The 20,002-nt window shown below is 33.4% G+C and overlaps 1 non-coding gene across 1 annotated transcript; it reads right to left on the bottom strand.

The window, feature by feature from the left end:
* Positions 1-19,446: 19,446 nt before the first annotated feature.
* Positions 19,447-19,554, bottom strand: LOC112804430 (small nucleolar RNA R71). Its single transcript, XR_003203043.1, has one exon. It is a non-coding gene; the product is annotated as a small nucleolar RNA R71 (small nucleolar RNA).
* Positions 19,555-20,002: the final 448 nt, after the last annotated feature.

Raw genomic sequence — 20,002 nt, 5'->3', positions numbered from 1 at the left:
ACACTGTAAACGAGATAAAACACATTACACAACACGTTTATAAACGTGATACGTGCAATCCAATATGTGTCTTATCTCGTTTACACTGTAAATAAGACATGTTTAAAGTGAAATCGTTTACATGAACGAGATAAAAAGATAGATTTTTTGGTAAAAACGCTACAAATTACCTATTTTAGTAAAAAAAATATTTGTTTTATTTATTAAAAAAATCCTAATATGACTTCTGATTTTAGTATTTTAAGTCAATCAACAAAAATTATTTATTATATTGGTCCGTTATTGGTGATATGTATGTGAGTAGGGCAGTGGGGTGTTGAACGTGTGTATAAGAAACTATGCTTCTCGAATCAAACGAGTTGCTGACATTGTTTTCTCGTTGGAGGCGAGATGGCCATGAGTCGCCACGACGCTGATGCACTTGCTTTCGTGACTTGCGAGATACTGAGTGCTGACACGCGTTCCCAAGCAGAAGGCATGTCATCCCCTTCTCTTATATAAAAAACAGTTCTTGGTTTGTGTAAGGCCCACATCGGTTGGGGAGGAGAACGAAGCATGCCTTATAAGGGTGTGGATACCTCTTCCTAGCATGACGCGTTTTGACGAGTGAGTGTGGGGGGCTTCGACTAGCATCCCTATCCTCAAAGGCAAAACCGTGAGGCCTTGTGTGCCAAAACGGACAATATCGTGCTAGCAGGTGGTCTGGACTGTTACAGACAGTATCAGAGCTAGAACCCGGATCGATGTGCCAGCGAGGTCGCTTGGCTCCCTTAGGGGGTGGATTGTAAGTCTCACATCGGTTGGGGAGGAGAACGAAGCATGCCTTATAAGGGTGTGGATACCCCTCCCTAGCATGACGCGTTTTGACGAGTGAGTGTGGGGGGCTTCGGCTAGCATCCCTATCGTCAAAGGTAAAACCGTGAGGCCTTGTGTGCCAAAGCGGACAATATTGTACTAGCGGGTGATCTGGGTTGTTACAGTTTGCTCTTGCATCAGCGAACTTGCAAATTTTGTTGAAGTTCGCCTACTACATCGGCGAACTTCATTGAAATTAACGAGTTTGTCTATTGGTACGACGAACTTGCTACTATTTCTGACCAATTTGGATCATATCAGTATAATGTTTTTTTTTATTTTAATTCACATAATTCAAAATTTTAAATTATAAAATTTTTAATTTAAAATTGAAATAGATATAATTTAAATTAATGATTTAATTTGATAAAAATAAATGTAGTCATATTATTATACTCATATGATTAATTATGTATATTTGATTTCAAAAAATTAACAGTTTAAAATCAGTAATTTTAAATAAAAATCAATATTATTTTTAAATTAAAAAATTATAAATAAAAATACTCTTATTATTTTTAAATTTACATAAATGTATTCGACTTATTTTAAATAAACATTTTTGTATTATTTTGTTAAAGGGACCTCAGCAATCAAATATGATATTTAAGTATCTCAACAAAAGAGATAAATGTATATAATCCTTTAAATATAACCTTTAATTATATATATACATTCTAATATTATTAATTTAAACGATTATATATATCTATATCTTTTATTGAGATATTTAAAGGTCATAATTTAAAGGTCTTCTTAAAAAATAATACAACTTCATTTATTTGCAGTTTAAAAAGTTTAAATAAATTTATTCGTATTAATTTTAAAATAATCACAAAAAATGCAAGTACGTTGATTTAAATTAAAATTACCGATTTTAAACAGTTATTTTTTTAAATTGAATAAACATAATTAATCATATAAGTATAATAATACGACTACAATTACTTTTATCAAATTAAATTTAATTATTAAATACTAGTCAAATGATGACAATAAATAATAAAAAATACTTCTCGTAGTGAACAGTTTGATTTATTATTTTTTTTTTAAAATAAGTCTTTCTCGCACTAAGCGAGAAGCATGGAAAAATGTTTTCTTGCATCACCTTCTTGTATGGTGTGAGATAACATACAAAAAATTTTTAAAAATTAAATAAATCTTTTCGGATAGTGTGAAAAACAGGAAACCACCACATATATAGATAACACCTTTTAACTCCATCTTTAAGCACATTTCAAATAATATTTTCATATCAACATTTTTTAGCCTCAATTCAATTCTTTCACTAAAAATTTTATTAAATATTAACATAAAAATAAATTTTTTGGTGATTTTATTTGAAATCGGCACAAACTATTAATAAATTCATTTTTAAACTTTTTTATTGGTATTGGTTTGATATAGAAAGACCATTGCCAAATTTGGATTTAATAAAGATGATTCTAATTCTTGAGTTTCAGATTCACATGACAAACTCAGTATCAACTCCAGCTTCAGCTACAGCTCTAGTCCCATCCTCATTAGCCATAATCTAACTCTAACGTTAGGCTGAATTACAGTAACAATCTTGGTCTACAATAAGAAGATTAATATCCATAAATAACATCTCTCAAAGAATGGTTGCCTCTAAACATCCCACCTATAATGTTATTAATAACACTCCCAAAAATTTTTAACGAGCCATTTAATGTCCATACTAGAAAAGATAATGAATGTGGAGTTTCACGCTTTATAAAGATGCCAAAATGAAAATTATAAATCTATCTACCAAATGCTTTTATAACTAGATACAAGTGGATTTTCGCTATTAAAAGAAATTCATTTGGTGAAATTATGATATACAAAGTCAGGCTAGTAACCTATGACTTTTGCCAACAAAAAGGAATTGATTATGGATAAGTTTATAGTCTTATTGACAATGAAGTGTGCAAAGAAATAAGTAAAGAAGCTATACCCATACAAGACGTGCACGCCGCAGAAGAAAAGAAGTTGACTCAGCAGAATTTGTTAGAGATGAATAGAGGGTCAGTGTGTGCTATTGTAGCTGACTTCACATGAAGTAAGAATGTAGCAATGTTCATAAATAGTGATAGATGTAATAAGTGTAAAATAATAAATCATATAATGAAATTTACTATTCTTTCACACTCTCGTTTCTTTCTTCGCTTTCTTCTTTTCTAGTTCTAGAATTTATTTATTCTCAATCTAAACTTGATATCTTCATGGTATCAGAGTTTAGGTACCATCGCTTCTATGGTTGCAATAAGTGAAGAATCCACAACGTTATTTACCTTAGCTCCGATAGGAATGAAATTAGATGATAAAAATTATTTGGAGTGAAAAGATCAAACTAAGTCTACTTGAGATGAAAATGATCTATTAGATCATATCATAGAGAAGATGTGCCATCATAATACCTAACAGTAGCAGATGCAAAAATAAATTCAAAATACAAAAGGTAAAAGAGAAAAGATATTTGGTTGAAATCCTAACTTCTAGCCTCCATGTCAAAGGCTTTTACCACAAGAATGGTTGGATCTATTTTTGCACATGAGATCTAGAAATGCTTGGAAGATTAGTTTGCTTCTCAAATTCGAGTAAAAGTGATGCAGCTAAAAACAAATTAAAGAGCATTTAGATCGGTGCTTCGGTAAGTGACTATGTGCTAGCAATAAAGAGTACTATTGATGTCTTAGCCACAGTTGGAGAGCTTTATAGGGAGTGCAATAATGTCAATGTGAGTTTTCATGGTTTAATAGAGAAGTATGCACCATTACTAACCTCACTATTGACTCGTCTACAAGGTATAACTATTGGAGAGCCAAAAACAATGTTAATAGCACATGAATGCATGCTAGAGGATTTCGGGAGCCAAACCAATTGATACATGCTAATTTTGCTCAAGGAGGTCTTCAAAGAGAGTCAAATTTTTAGCAGTAAAAATCATATAGAGAAGGTTTTCAAGAAAAAGGAGATAGGACAAACAGAGGAGGTCGGACGCCTTTTATACTGGTAGAGGAGGATGATATGATAGAGAAGATGATACTGGATCTAAAACTCCATTCAATATGACAAATAGTGGTTATGAACATAGATTAGACATACAGTTCAACGGAGAAAAAAAGGGAAGGATATGAAAACAAATTTGAAGGTACTTATGGAAGAAAAACTGGCAAAGAAAGTAACAGTAGCAATGTCAATAGTGGAAGAAGAGGTTAGTATGACAGGCCTCAGTCACAAGAAAGAGGAGGTTTTAGTAATCAAGTGCAATGCCAAGTATGTAGGAAGTTTGGTCATATTGCACTACATTACTGGTACAAGTTCAATGAGCAATACAAAGAATTTGAAAAAATAGTTTCCATAATAAGCATGCTGAGCAAGTCAATACAAATATGAGAAATGTTATAGTTACTCCTATAAAAATTAAGGATTCAAACTGGTACACTGACAATGGAGCTACTCATCACATGACCTCAAATAATCAGAATCTTGTGGAGCATCAAGAATATGAAAACTCAGAGAAAGTTGTTAAAAATGGATCAGGTTCAGGTTTGCATATCCATCATGTTGGAAAATCATTTTTAAAATCTTATTTGAGCCCTAGAATTTTCTTACTAAGTTAATTACTACATGTGACTCAGATAACTAAAAACTTGTTAAGTATGCATAAATTTTGTTGTGATAATGATGTATACTTTGAATTCCATGCTAGCAACTGCTGTGTGAAATCAGAAGGAACGAATGATTTACTTCTTCGAGGAAGTGTGGATAAAGGACTTTATAAGTTTGATAATGTAAGAACCGGAGTTTTCACAAAAAATTGCTTAACTAGAATAGAATAATTTAATTGCCCAGAATAGCTTCGAAAATATAAAAATTTGAGATTCAGATTCATTAGATTTTTCTGAGCGAAAAAATGTTTCTCTTTTGAAAATTTTCATGTAAAAATGCGAACTGATAGATTAGCCAGCAGTACCGGCTTAAGTCTGTCCAGTAATGCATGAGAGAGAGTGAAATAGTATAAAACCTTAGAAAAGTTTTTGAAATAGCAAATCGGACACTTATCCTAAAGGTTTGGCCCAAAGATGGGCCAAATAAACCAAAAACGCTACATGGTTGGACCGGGCTCAAGTTGGGCCCAAACCCAACTTATATAAAGTAATAAATGAGCCTAAGAAGCTCATTTCAGCATAGAGAGAGAGAGAGAGAGAGAGAGAGAGAGAGAGAGAGAGAGAGAGAGAGAGAGAGAGAGAGAGAGAGAGAGAGAGAGAGAGAGAGAGAGAGAGAGAGAGAGAGAGAGAGAGAGAGAGAGAGAGAGAGAGAGAGGAGAAGGAAGCCTTTGTCACTATTCATCTCCCCCTTCAAAACTCCATAACTTTTGATCCGAAGCTCTCATCGAGCTTTTCAATTCTAGTTAAAAAAGTAGGTAACAAGTCGAATTTCATACTCCTCCTTTCAGCCCTAACACATTTCACGGTTTTGGATGTGGTTTTTGAGTAGATTTTGTGATTTTGGTTGTTTAGGTGAATTCTAGTAGCTAGTAATTGTTGGGCTTTGCCCAATCCCCTTTGGATAAGATAAAATTTTTTCATATACCCTTGTAGTGTTGTATATTGTGGTTTCTAGGTTTTGATTTTGGTGAAATATGTGTTATTAATTGAACTTTGGAGCTTTTTGGAGTTATCATGGCTTTTTGGTAGTTTTGTGCGTAAAGGATAATCGGCCAAGGTATGGTTTCAATTTTCTCTATGTAATATATAATGTTTCTAGACACTTAGGCTAGTGACCGATAGGATAGGTTAGATTGAAATGGTTGTTGAGATTGTTGAATGAGGATGTATGATGCTTTGATGAATTTGAATATTTTAATGAATTATGATGTTGAAGTTGATAAATGATATTTGAAGTTTGAGACTGAAGTTGAATGAGTTCGATTATGAGGATTGTTAGTGATATAATGGTGATTGATGATTGTGTTGGGTGAGAAATTATTTTAGTGTGATACAATTGATCATTGGAGTTGAGAATTGGGTAATGTGAATGGAAATTTGGTAAGATTGGTAAAATGAGACACAAAAGGGTAAATTCTGAGGTAAATTGGAGTTTGGTGTGGTTTTGATTTGGTTTTGGTTATGAATTTTAAGGAGTTGAGGAATTAGTGAACTTTGGTAAAAATGGATTTTTGGTGAACTTTGACGGATCATATCTTGAGCTACGATTTTTGAAATTAAATGAATTTTATATCAAATTAAAGATAATTTAAAGAGCTTTAGAGCGGTGTAGATTTTGTAGAAATATGAATTTTGTAAAGAAAGATATGATTATTGGAAGTTTGTGTCTGAAATCTAAATTCTGTGATGTTGCAGAATTTTATGATTTCTTGTTTGTGTGCGCACGCATACTGCTGTGCATGTGCTCTGATCAACGGCTATTTTTGAGTTGTGCGTACGCACAGCCTTGTGTGGAGCACACCCTGTGAATTTTTAAAAACGTGCGTACGCACACTCTTGTGCGCATGCACACACAGGGAGGTGCCTACTGTTGGGAGCACTAGCACACTCTGGTGCGTACACACACACACACCTACGAAATTTACAAGTTGTGCATACGCACAACCTCGTGCGCATGTACATGCTGGGATTGGCAGTCTGTTCAGGGTGATCACACGTATCTGTGCACGTGTTTATAATGAAAACTTTTACCTTCTGTGCGTACGTACACATCTACGCGTACGTACCCTTCCTGAAAATCCTTTTGTGCGTGCGTACGCACACTGTCCTATTTTTCAACAAAAACCTTGTTTTTAACCGTTTTACTTTTGCAGCAAGCTTGCAAATTTTCGTAACACTTGTTTAAAACTTTTTTGCTAGTTTTAGGATCTTGAATTAAGGGAGAAAATAATAAAGGAATAAAAAGGATATTCTTAGTTATGAGTTTAGAGCCGGTAACATAGGTTTTGGAAGGTCTGTGTAATTTCTAGCTTGAGTGGTGAGTGTTGAGTTGTGAAGTATATAGTTGAAGAGATTTTTGAGAAGTTGAAAACTGGTGATGGTTATGATGAATTGAGGGCTTGAAAATGAATGAGAAAATTATTGGATTATATGGGAGTGTGCGGAGCCTATATCTCTAGCGTGGCAGATTTTTCTGCTGCATGAGTAGTAGTTTTTGAGAGTGCGCGGGACCTATATTCCTGGCGTGGCAGATTTTTCTGCTGCATGAGTAGTTGTGGTTGTTTCCTTCTCTGCTGCATAAAGTGTACGGGGCCTATATCCCTGGCGTAGTAGACTCCCTACTGTATGAGTGTGCAGGGCACTATATCTCTGGCGTAGCAGATTCGCTACTACATGAGTGTGCAGGGCACTATACCTCTGGCGTGGCAGAAAAGGCTAAATCCGGAAGGATGTGTCAGGTTGGCATTTACATATCGACAAGTGATATCACGAACCAATAGAAAATGCATTCATCATATGCATCTTCTACTTGTTTGTTTGCTTTGCTTAATTTCTATTATGCCTAAATGAATCACATGTTTACTTGCTAATTGTTCTAATTGCTGTATATATGCCTTACTTGTACTTTACTTGTCTGAATTACTTGTGTTTTCTATTGGGATTGAGGAGGTTCGGTAGGCGATGGCAATGGGATCGCATAGAGGTTAGGTTGGTGAAGGCTGTGGGATACAGCAGTGTGTTTAGTACTAGTTAGAAATCCCCTAAATCTAGATAACCCTGTTTATTATTCATGGTTTAAGTTTTTTATTTTGATAAGCTTGGATATCTATTTGGTATGAAGCTCTAGGATTGCCTCTAGTGTCCAGGAGTCTTATATCTTACATCACTAGGCACTGTTACCATATTGAGAACCTTCGGTTCTCATTCTATACTTTGTTGTTGTTTTTCAGATGCAGGTCGCAACTCACCTTGGTGAGTTGTTTTGATGGTGACAGAGCGGAGGATCCTTGCTATGTTTTGAAGTCTTTTGGTTTATTTTTTGTAGATCTCTCACTTTTGTATTTATCTTTGCCTTAGAGGCTTACCTTGATAGAAATACTGTATAAGCTATTTTACTTTCAAAATTCTGAATGTTGATATATAACTAGCCGGCTTAAACTCTGCGGCCGGCGGCTAGATCCTTATGACTATTATCTATTTGATATATTTATACGTATATCTTGTGCCTCGTTTAGTGTAGCTTCGTGTGAATATTTTTGCGCTTTTTGAATTCTGTTTCTGAGCTTAATCCTTTATCGGACTTCTAGAATTATTATTTCTCTCTCTCTCTCTCTCTCTCTCTATATATATATATATATATATATATATATATATATATATATATATATATAAGCTTTAGAATTGTCATAACCTTTGATTAACCTCCGCTTTACGACGCGAGGTAAGGCTTAGGGTAATTAGGGTGTTACAGATAATATGTCTTCTACTTATAACTCTTCTACTGCATTAGTCTCAGCTGTGAATAATGATAGATTCTTGCTTTGGCATGCACGATTAGGCCATGGAAATAGCAATATAATCTCATAAGTACTTAGGCCTTGTAATGTTGAGTGTCTACTGAATAAAGAGCTATGTAATGTATGTTGTATTAGAAAATCTCATCAGCTTTATTTTCCCACTTTCACTAAAGTGACCTTTATAGGTTGTATACAGTGATATATAGGGACCATCTCCCATTCAAAATTGCACTAGAAATAGACATTTTGTCAATTTTATAGATGTGTGCACAAAATATACATGGTTATATCTTATTCATGCAAGAAGTCAGCTCAAATAAGTTTTTATTCATTTTCACAACATGGTTGAATTGTAATTCAATAAGAAGTTAAAAGTATTTCAAAGGGATAATGCTACTGAGTATTTGAGCTTATCTAAGCACTTGCAGGATAAAGACATCGTTCATCGCTTTTTTAGTGCTCATGTTCATCAACAAAATGGGAATGCTGAGCGCAAACATCGTCATGTATTAGAAATTGGTCTTACATTATTTACGACAGCAGGCACGCCTCTAAAATTCTGGAGTGATGCTTTCACTATAGCCACCACTATCGTAAATTTATTTCCTACTCCAACATTGCAAAATTGCTCTCTGCACCAAAAAAGTTTTTGGCTCTCTTCCCAATTATGCAAACTTCAGAGTGTTTGGTCCCTCATTTAAAGTCGTACAATTAGCATAAAATGGACTCCAGGTTATCTCTATATGTCTTCATTGAGTATAGTTCAAGACACAAAGGATATAAATGTCTCATGAGTTCTGGAAAAGTTGTGATCACACGAAATATAGTGTTTTCAGAAATAATTTTTCCATTCAAAAATAAGGCTTCAAAGTTTTACCAGCTAGCTAATCCTGTACCACTACAACATGCTTTTTCTCAAATTCCTTCTATACATGTACTTCCTAAACTTGTATCAAAAGTGCCTCATACTCTCGCTGTGTCTCATTCTCTTTTATCTTCAAATTCTATAACACAACCGTTTGCCCTTCTTCCTTTCTCTATACCAATATCAATTTCAGACCTTGATATTGTCCTTCCTAATCAGCCACAACCTTTTCTCTCTACCACTCAAGTTCTACCTCTGAATGCTCACCCCATGATCACAAAAGTCGCTAACTTCTGATACTAAATCTGATGATATTCAGTATTTTTTTTTTAGTAAAAAAGTAATTTGTAGTGGCACGATTGAGTACGAAGATAGAGTATCACATATGGCTGATTTAGTTACTGAACTTTTATGGATAAAGAATTTGATAATTTAATTGTGTGCTTCACTTGCTGAGCCTCCTATGGTGTATTGTAACAATTTGAGTGATGTTTTTCTTGCTGCCATCCCAATTCTTTATTCCAAATCAAAGCACTTCGAGATGGATATGACAATAAAGTGTGCGAAAAAATAAGTAAATAAGCTATACCCATACAAGACATGCATGCCACAAAAGAGAAGAAAGATCTGAAAACTGACTCAGCAAAATTTGTTAGAGATGATTAAAGGATTAGTGTGTGCTAGTGTAGCTAACTTCACGTAAAGTAAGGATATAGCAATGTTTATAAATAGTTTATAAATAGTGAGAGATGTAATAAATATAAAGCAACAAATTATATAATGAAGTTCACTCCTCTTTCACACTCTCATTTCTTTTTTCGCTATCTTTTTTTTTTTTTGTTCTAGAGTTTTTTTATTCTCAACCTAAATCTAAGTCTGATACCTTCACCTATATCATAAGATCAACAACTATTAGAATAGTCTTCATTATAAATATTTATCTTAGATGGGTTTTAAGGCAATTTGATTTGGACAATACTTTTTTAAATGGAAAGTTAGAAGAATAGATCCTTATGAGTTGGCCCCAGGCTATAACAATGGAAATATGAATCAGGTTTGTAGGTTGAGGATGGCTTCATATGGACAAAAGCAAATTTCCAAAACCTATTTTAAACTCTTATAAGAACATTGTAACCCTTTTGATTCTATAGCTAGCACAAAGTCTGATGTCTCTCTATTGATTAGACATAGTTCAGTCTCCACTATTTTTTTTATATATATTTATGATATTGTGGTGACATGGAATAATTCATCAGAAATAGAAATTTTAATTGGTGAATTGAACAAAATATTTTTTTAAGGATCTTGGTAACCTCACTTATTTTTCAAGCTTGGAATTTCATCATCTTGCTTAAGAGACATGGTGAATGCCAAACAATTATATATTGTTGCGCTACTGATCAAGTAGCTGATCTGGTAACAAAAGCATTATCTTTAACACTATTCATCAAGTTTAGGCACAAAAAAAGTATGGATCAAAATTTCCTTCTAAGTTTGAGAGTGGATGTAAAGGTCATAGCAGTTAGTTAATTAGTTATATGATTTGTTATATAGCTAGTTAAGTGACCTATTAGATAGTTGAATCAGTCAACAAGCTAAGAATAGATTGAGATGTGTATATAAGCATGTGTTCATAATCTATATTGTGTCAATGATAATAATTATCCTGAAATATGAGAATTACTTCCTCTTCAAGAAACTCTTCTTTACATTGTTCTACCCTGATCTTGCTACTCTATTGCGCATACTACAATTTCTTCTTCTTGATAAATTCAAGATTCAAGGTTTAACTTGAATCTTTACACCTCAAGATTGAGCATAATATTCACTTCAATAGGTTCATTTTTGAAAAGCTTAAAAATTCAAATCTAGGTTAAGGTTTTTTTAAAGGTTGTTCCCTACCAAACAACAAATTTTTCTTTGTTTTTTGATATTATTAATTTTTTTCCCAGTTAAACAGATTCATTCAAAATATTAATATTTCATGTGCATTAATCTATATATACTTAGTATAAGATAAAAAAGATTGTGTTTCATAATTATGTTTATTATCACAATTACAATACAACTTTTTCCAAGCCTAAATTAAAAGCTACGTAAATAATGTATAATTGTATATAACATTATTGAGTAGTTTCACCTACTCTTATTACACCTTATTTGTGTTTTTTATTTGTTAGTTTACCGTTATGATCTGTTTTTCTTCATCTTTAAATCCTTAATTATAGCAATCAACCCTATAAAAATAATTTGAAAACATAAGACAATCAACTATTCAAAAATAAGTTTAAGACTACTGTTGTATAGAATGTACTAATAACACATGAAAGTTATTACAGGTTGTTAACGAATCGAATAATATATAATCTATTTAATGAAAACTACAAAAGATATCAAAAGTATAGAAATGTATGCATTAATAACATCCATACCACTAGTGATGATAAACTTTGACCATTTTCATTTTTGGTTACTTAATTATTTTTCCAAAATAAATTCTTTTATCCTTTTTAAATTATTTTTTCTTTTAAAAGTACTGAAAATTTATTTATTAATTCAGTTACTATATATTTATATATATTTACATATATGTTAATAAAATAATAAATGATCAGAATAATCAAATTTATTATAACAAATAATTAAACATTTTTACAATAAGATAATCAAATTTTTTTTATGAATATTAAATACACAATCCAATCATTAGATGAATTGATGAGGGATTATTATACATTTTATTCTAATAAAGAATAAAAGGCGAATGCAACTAATTTTTAGTCTCGAAAAAGAAATTGTTAACACTTTCGTTATTTGATGATGATATTGTTATTAAAAAAATTAAAAATGAAAAAAATCTTTATCTGCATAGTATGCGGACTGAACTGAATGAAATCAAACAAATTGAGTGAGATACAATAAAAACTGTAGATATTAGTAGTCTTTTAAATTTACTTAAAAAAGTTCTTTCATAAGTTTTAGAGTTGTTATCGAATACGATATGACTGCTAAGATCTCCTATATTTTCAATAGTCACTATCAATTCGTTATGTCGCTGGTTACGTAAAACTAATAATCATGGATATGTTAATAAATTTTTTGTGGTGCAATGAGCATACGAAATTGATAAATATTGTTTTGAACATATATATATATATATATATATATATATATATATATATATATATATATATATATTAATAATTTTTTTGTGGTGCAATGAGCATACGAAATTGATAAATATTGTTTTGAATATATATATATATATATATATATATATATATATATGAGAATTTTTAAGAGGCTAGTAGTTTTTAATAATTTTAGTTATTAATTGGTTAATATAAATATTAAATTATTTTTAATAAATAAATTTTATTAATTATTGAGTGTAAATTTTAAAAAATATGAGTATAAATTGTATTAATTTATGTGTACAAATTTTTAATAAATATAAGTATAAATTATATATTTTTTATGTACAAATATATATAAATATGTATATAAATTATTGTTAATTAAATACTGTCCAAAATAATAATATTTGTTAGCCATTTAGTATTGGTTAAATTTTTTTAAACAAATAAAATAAATATTTTATTTTTTAAAATAAATTATTTGTAGTATTTTTACCAAAATACACTATATCAAAAATACTACAAATTATTAAAAATACTATAAATTATTTATTTTGAAAAATAAAATATTTATTTATTTTTTTAAAATCCAGCATTGGTCTATATATAAAATTAAGGGTGGGTTTGATGTTGTTTGTCGGATGAAGGTTTGGAGTTTTTTAAAGGTATACATGTTTGATAAATTACAATATTTACATGTTTTTGTTTCTGCTTTTAGAAGTATTGTAAAGATGTTTTTTAAAGTCTGCTTTTGCTTTTTTTTAAATTTGAAAATTTAATAAAAATTTATATTTTTAATTATTTTAAGAGTAAAGTATTATTTTTATCCTCAACATTTGGAGTAAGTTCCAAAGTTATCACTAATATTTAAATTATCCTCTTTAAATTCTTAATATTTCAAAATCGTCTCAATATTATTCTTCTATTAGTGGTCTATTAACAAAATTGATGATAAAATAATGTTGAGATGATTTTAAAAAGTTAGGCAAAATAAAGACAAAAATTTTGGAGATAAAAATAATACATTACTCCTGAAAAAATTATCAAATCAAGTAAAATAAAAATGAATTTTACCGGAATAAATTACATTACGAATTCAAAATTTTTATTTATACTTATAGAATGACGTAGATAAACTTATGAAAAAAAATATGGTACATATATAATAAAATATAAATTATATCTTTTTATATCTAATATAGTAAATGAGAAAAGTTACTGGAAAGACAAGTTAAGAATAAAGTGGTTAAAATTTGGGACCATAACACCAAGTTCTTCCATCAATTTGCTCGAGTCAAATGTCGTAGCAACGAGATTTGGAGTTTGATTGGTGAAAAAGGAGTGGTGGCAAACACAAACGAGGGTATTGCGAGAGTAGCTGAGAAATATTTTAAAAATATTTTCTCAGCCTCTCCCAGTCTTGGTCCGAGCCAAGACTTTGAAGAGTTAGAACCGAAGGTTACCCCAAGTATGAATCAAAAACTTCTGAGACCTATTTTTAGGGAGGAGGTTAAACGAGTAGCATTTAGTGTGCATCCACAGAGCATTTCAGGAGATGATGAGTTTACATCTAAATTTGTTCATGCATTCTAGAGCATTATGAGTGGAGATGTTTTTTTGGCTGTGAAGAATTTTTTCACAGAAGGCAGATTACTCGGGAGTTTTAATCATACCCAGATCTATCTTATTCTTAAGGTTCTCGGTGCCAAAGATATGTCTCAGGTGTGACCCATTAACCTCTCTACAATAGTTTACAAGATTATATCGAAAATCTTTGTTCATAGACTGCAAATATTATGAATCTCTTAGTTAGTTCGAACCAGAATTCCTTCTTAAAAGGTAGACTGATTTCGGACAATGTTCTTATTACGCATGAGGTTATGCACTACTTAAAAATGAAGAGATCCAGAAATGTAACTGAGATGGTCATTAAACTTGATATAAGTAAAGCGTATGATCGTGTGGAATGGCCTTTTCTTTGGTTTATGATGAAAATATTAGGATTTGATGTAAGATGGATTAGGTGGATTTAAGAGGTTGTTACGACTGTTTCTTACTCTGTTGTTGTGGAAGGTCAACCATTTAGCTATTTTAGACCAAGTAGAGGTATCCAGCAAGGTGATCCTCTCTCCCCACATCTTTTTTTTGTGTGGAAGGTTTCTCCTTTTTGCTACACAAAGCAGAGCAAAACAGGAGTTTACAAGGGATTCAAATTACTAGAAGGTGCCCGACTGTTAACCACCTCCTCTTTGCAGACGACTCTATCCTCTTTTGTAAAGCTTCTCTTAACTATTGCGATCATATCCTAGACTTACTTGGTGATTATGTAAGGTTTAGTAGACAAATAGTCAACCTAAATAAGTTGCCTATTTTCTTCAGCAAAAACACTCTTCAGGATATCAGAATTTTATAGGCTGAGAATTTAAATATCCAATATATTGGGGCCCAAGATAAGTATTTGGGTCTTCCTTCTACGGCTCAGAGATAAAAAAAGGGTTACATTTGGTGCTATTAAAGATAGAGTTCAAAAAAGAGTTGAAGGTTGAAAACGTAAACTACTTTCAGCTGGAGGGAAATATGTCCTTATTAAGGTAGTGGGAGAAACTGTCTCTATCTACACCTTGTCATGCTTCAAACTTTCTGACTCTTTACTACAGAAAATTCACGGTATTTTAGCTTTTTTTTGTGGGTCAAAAGGGAGACGAACAAAAAATCAGCTGAGTCAGCTGGGATATGATGACTAGGTTGAAAGTGGAAGAGAGCCTGGGATTTAAGAATTTGAAGGCACAAAATCGGGCACTTCTAGGAAAACAATGTTGGAGAATAGCAACACAACATAATTCGTTGTTGGCTAGAATTTTTAGAGGCAAGTACTTTTTCTATACAGATATTTTGAGAGCAGAGGCAAGGAACTTACCTTCCTGGGGCTGGAGAAGCATTCTGGAGGGGTGAAAAGTCACTAAAAAAGGCTTAATCTGGCAAATAGGTCTTGGCTCTGATGTGAACATTTTCTCCTATTCATGGGTTCCGCCTCTGTAACAATTTACTCCTCCAATCAGACTAAAGTCCTTTGCCACGAACCAACCGGTCTCACGAGTTAGTCACATGATGAGTGAAAATAATGAATAAAATCAACAACACATTGCTTCAATATTTCCACGAGCCATCACTCAACAAATTTTAGCAATAAAAATTAGTGAGCAGAGGGATAAACTTTCCTGGTTGATCCACAAATCGGGCAGATACAAAGTCTTTTCTGCGTACAGAATAGCTTTTTCCTTTAACCACGAGCCGTCTGAGCTTCATCCACACCTCCAGCAAAGACAAGGAATTAGGCGAGATCTCTGGAAGATTAAAGCTCCACCAGAAATCCTCCTTTTTCTTTGGCGTACTGATGAGCGGATAATTTGTACGCTTTTTGGCATTGTTTTTAGTATGTTTTTAGTATGATCTAGTTAGTTTTTAGTATATTTTTATTAGTTTTTAGTTAAAATTCACTTTTCTGGGCTTTACTATGAGTTTGTGTGTTTTTCTGTGATTTCAGATATTTTCTGGCTGAAATTGAGGGACCTGAGCAAAAATCTGATTCAGAGACTAAAAAGGACTGCAGATGCTGTTGGATTCTGACCTCCCTGCACTCGAAGTGGATTTTCTGGAGCTACAGAAGCCCAATTGGCGCGCTCTCAACGGCGTTGGAAAGTAGACATCCTGGGCTTTCCATCAATATATGATAGTCCATACTTTGCCCAAGATTTGATGGCCCAAACCGGCGTTCAAAGTCACCCTCAGAATTCCCAGCGTTAAACGCCGGAACTGGCACCAAAGTGGGAGTTAAACGCCCAAACTGGCATAAAAGCTGGCGTTTAACTTCAAGAAGAGTCTCTACACGAAAATGCTTCAATGCTCAGCCCAAGCACACACCAAGTGGGCCTGGAAGTGGATTTTTATGTCATTTACTCATCTCTGTAAACCCTAGGCTACTAGTTCTCTATAAGTAGGACCTTTTACTATTGTATTTTCATCTTTTGATCACTCTAGATCTCTAGATCATCTTTGGACATCTAGTTCTTAGATCATTGGGAGGCTGGCCATTCGGCCATGCCTAGACCTTGTTCTTATATATTTTCAACGGTGGAGTTTCTACACGCCATAGATTAAGGTGTGGAGCTCTGCTGTACCTCGAGTATTAATGCAATTACTATTGTTCTTCTATTCAATTCCGCTTGTTCTTGTTCTAAGATACCACTTGTTCTTCAACTTGATGAATGTGATGATCCGTGACACTCATCATCATTCTCACCTATGAACGTGTGCCTGACAACCACCTCCGTTCTACCTTAGATTGGGTGGATATCTCTTAGATTCTTTAACCGGAATCTTCGTGGTATAAACTAGAACTGATGGCGGCATTCAAGAGAATCCGGAAGGTCTAACCTTGTCTGTGGTATTCTGAGTAGGATTCAATGATTGAATGACTGTGACGAGCTTCAAACTCCTGAGGGCGGGGCGTTAGTGACAGACGCAAAAGAATCACTGGATTCTATTCCGGCCTGATTGAGAACCGACAGATGGATAGCCGTGCCGTAACAGGGTGCGTTGAACATTTCCACTGAGAGGATGGGAGGTAGCCACTGACAACGGTGAAACCCTTGCATACAGCTTGCCATGGAAAGGAGTAAGAAGGATTGGATGAAGACAGTAGGAAAGCAGAGAGACGGAAGGGACTAAGCATCTTCATACGCTTATCTGAAATTCCCACCAATGAATTACATAAGTATCTCTATCTTTATCTTTATATTTTATTCGTATATCACCCATATCCATTTGAGTTTGCCTGACTAAGATTTACAAGGTGACCATAGCTTGCTTCATACCAACAATCTCTGTGGGATCGACCCTTACTCGCGTAAGGTTTATTACTTGGACGACCCAGTACACTTGCTGGTTAGTTGTGCGAAGTTGTGTTTATGCCATGGTATTGAACACCAAGTCTTTGGGTTCATCACCGGGGATTAATTGATTTGTGAAAAGTAGTGATCACAATTTCGTGCACCAAGTTTTTGGCGCCGTTGCCGGGGATTGTTCGAGTATGGACAACTGACGGTTCATCTTGTTGCTTAGATTAGGTATTTTTTCTTCAGAGTTCTTAAGAATGAATTCTAGTGTTTCAAGGTGATGTTCTTATCATCACCAAAGCTGATTGATCTTCATCAATTTAGCTCTTGAATGCAATGTTCTGCTGAAGCTTGGCTAGCCATGTCTAATTTCTTTAGACCGAAGCTTTAGACTAACATAGCATGATTCCTGGAATTCTCATTAAGAATTTTGATATCTTTATTTTCTTTTCCACTTAATTTTCAAAAAAAAAAACACAAAAAAATTTAGAAAATCATAAAATCCAAAAATTTCTTGTTTGAGTCTAGAGTCTCATGTTAAGTTTGGTGTCGATTGCATGTTTCTGTTCTTTTGCATTCATGCATGTGTCTTCATTGATCTTCAAGTGTTCTTGATGATTTCATTGCTCTGATTTTTAAATTCTCTTGACTTGAGTGTTTATGTGTCTCATATGCATTCTCATTAGTGTCAGTAGTATACAAACTGCTAAGTTTGGTGTCTTGCATGCATTGTTATTTGATTTTAGTTGCATTTTGATTATTCCTTATTATTAAAAATCCAAAAATATTCTTAATTTGTGTCTTTTCAAGTCAATAATACAGAGAATTGAAGATTCAGAACATACTGCAGAGGAATTACACAGAAAAAGCTCGGCGTTCAAAACGCCCAGTGAAGAAGGGCAAACTAGCGTTTAAACGCCAGTCAGGGTACCTGGCTGGGCGTTTAACGCCCAAAAGGGTAGAGTTTTGGGCGTTAAACGCCAGAATGTGCACCATTCTGGGCGTTTAACGCCAGGATGGCACAAGAGGGAAGATTTTGTTTTCAAATCAAATTTTTTTTAGTTTTCTAAATCTTTTCAAAATCAAATCTTTTCAATCTAATCTTTTTCAAAATCAATTTCTTTCCTTTTTCAAAGATACTTGCTATCAATTAATGATTTGATTCAACAATTCAAGTATGTTACCTTTTCTGTTGAGAAAGGTTTAATGTTTGAATCATATCTTTTCTTGATAGCCAAGTCATTAATTTTTAAAATCAAATCTTTTTAAAATGTTTTTCAAATCATATCTTCTCAATCACATCTTTTTAAAACTAATCATATCTTCTTAACCACATCTTTTTCAAAATAGTTTTCAATCAAATCTTTTTTATTTCTAATTTCAAATTCTTTTTCAAAAATCACTTGATTTCTTTCCACTTTTATTTTCGAAAATCAATTAGTGTTTTTCAAAATGTTTTCAAAATCTTCTACTCAATTTTCGAAAATTACTTCCCTTCTTCTCATATCCTTCTATTTATGGACTAACACTATTCCTTAATGCAAAATTCGAACTCCATCTTCTTTGATAAGTTCGAATTTTCTACTTCTGCCTTCTATTTTTCTTTTCCTCTGACACCTCAAGGAATCTCTATACTGTGACATAGAGGATTCCATATTTTCTTGTTCTCTTCTCTTTCATATGAGCAGGAGCAAAGACAAAAGCATTCTTGTTGAGGCTGATCCTGAACCTGAAAGGACCTTGAAGCGAAAGCTAAGAGAAGCTAAGGCACAATTCGCTGTAGAGGACCTAACCGAATTCTTCAAAGAAGAAGAACCCATGGCACCCGAAAACAACAACAATGCCAACAATGCAAGGAAGGTGCTGGGTGACTTTACTGCACCTACTCCCGACTTCTGTGGGAGAAGCATCTCTATCCCTGCCACTGGAGCAAACAACTTTGAGCTTAAGCCTCAATTAGTTTCTCTAATGCAACAGAATTGCAAGTTCCATGGACTTCCATTGGAAGATCCTCATCAGTTCTTAGCTGAATTCTTGCAAATCTGTGACACTGTCAAGACTAATGGGGTTGACCCTGAGGTCTACAGACTTATGCTATTCCCTTTTGCTGTAAGAGACAGAGCTAGAATATGGTTGGACTCACAACCTAAAGAAAGCCTGAACTCTTGGGAAAAGCTAGTCAATGCCTTCTTGGCAAAGTTCTTTCCACCTCAAAAATTGAGTAAGCTTAGAGTGGAAGTCCAAACCTTCAGACAGAAGGAAGGAGAATCCCTCTATGAAGCTTGGGAAAGATACAAACAATTAATTAGAAAGTGTCCCTCTGATATGCTTTCTGAATGGAGCATCATAGGTATTTTCTATGATGGTCTCTCTGAACTATCCAATATGTCTTTGGATAGCTCTGCTGGAGGATCTCTTCATCTGAAGAAGACGCCTACAGAAGCTCAAGAGCTGATTGAAATGGTTGCAAATAACTAATTCATGTACACTTCTGAAAGGAATCCTGTGAACAATGGGACTAATCAGAAGAAAGGAGTTCTTGAGATTGACACTCTGAATGCCATATTGGCTCAAAACAAAATATTGACTCAACAAGTCAATATGATTTCTCAAAGTTTGTCTGGAATGCAAAATGCACCAAGCAGTACTAAGGAAGCTTCATCTGAGGAAGAAACTTATGATCCTAAGAACCCTTCAATGGAAGAGGTGAATTACATGGGAGAACCCTATGGAAACACCTACAATCCTTCATGGAGAAATCATCCAAATTTTTCATGGA

This window comes from Arachis hypogaea, chromosome 5 (assembly GCF_003086295.3).
Source record: "Arachis hypogaea cultivar Tifrunner chromosome 5, arahy.Tifrunner.gnm2.J5K5, whole genome shotgun sequence".
Classification (NCBI taxonomy): domain Eukaryota; kingdom Viridiplantae; phylum Streptophyta; class Magnoliopsida; order Fabales; family Fabaceae; genus Arachis; species Arachis hypogaea.
The sequence above is the reverse complement of the archived record's forward strand: the minus strand, read 5'-3'. Positions and strand labels throughout refer to the sequence as shown.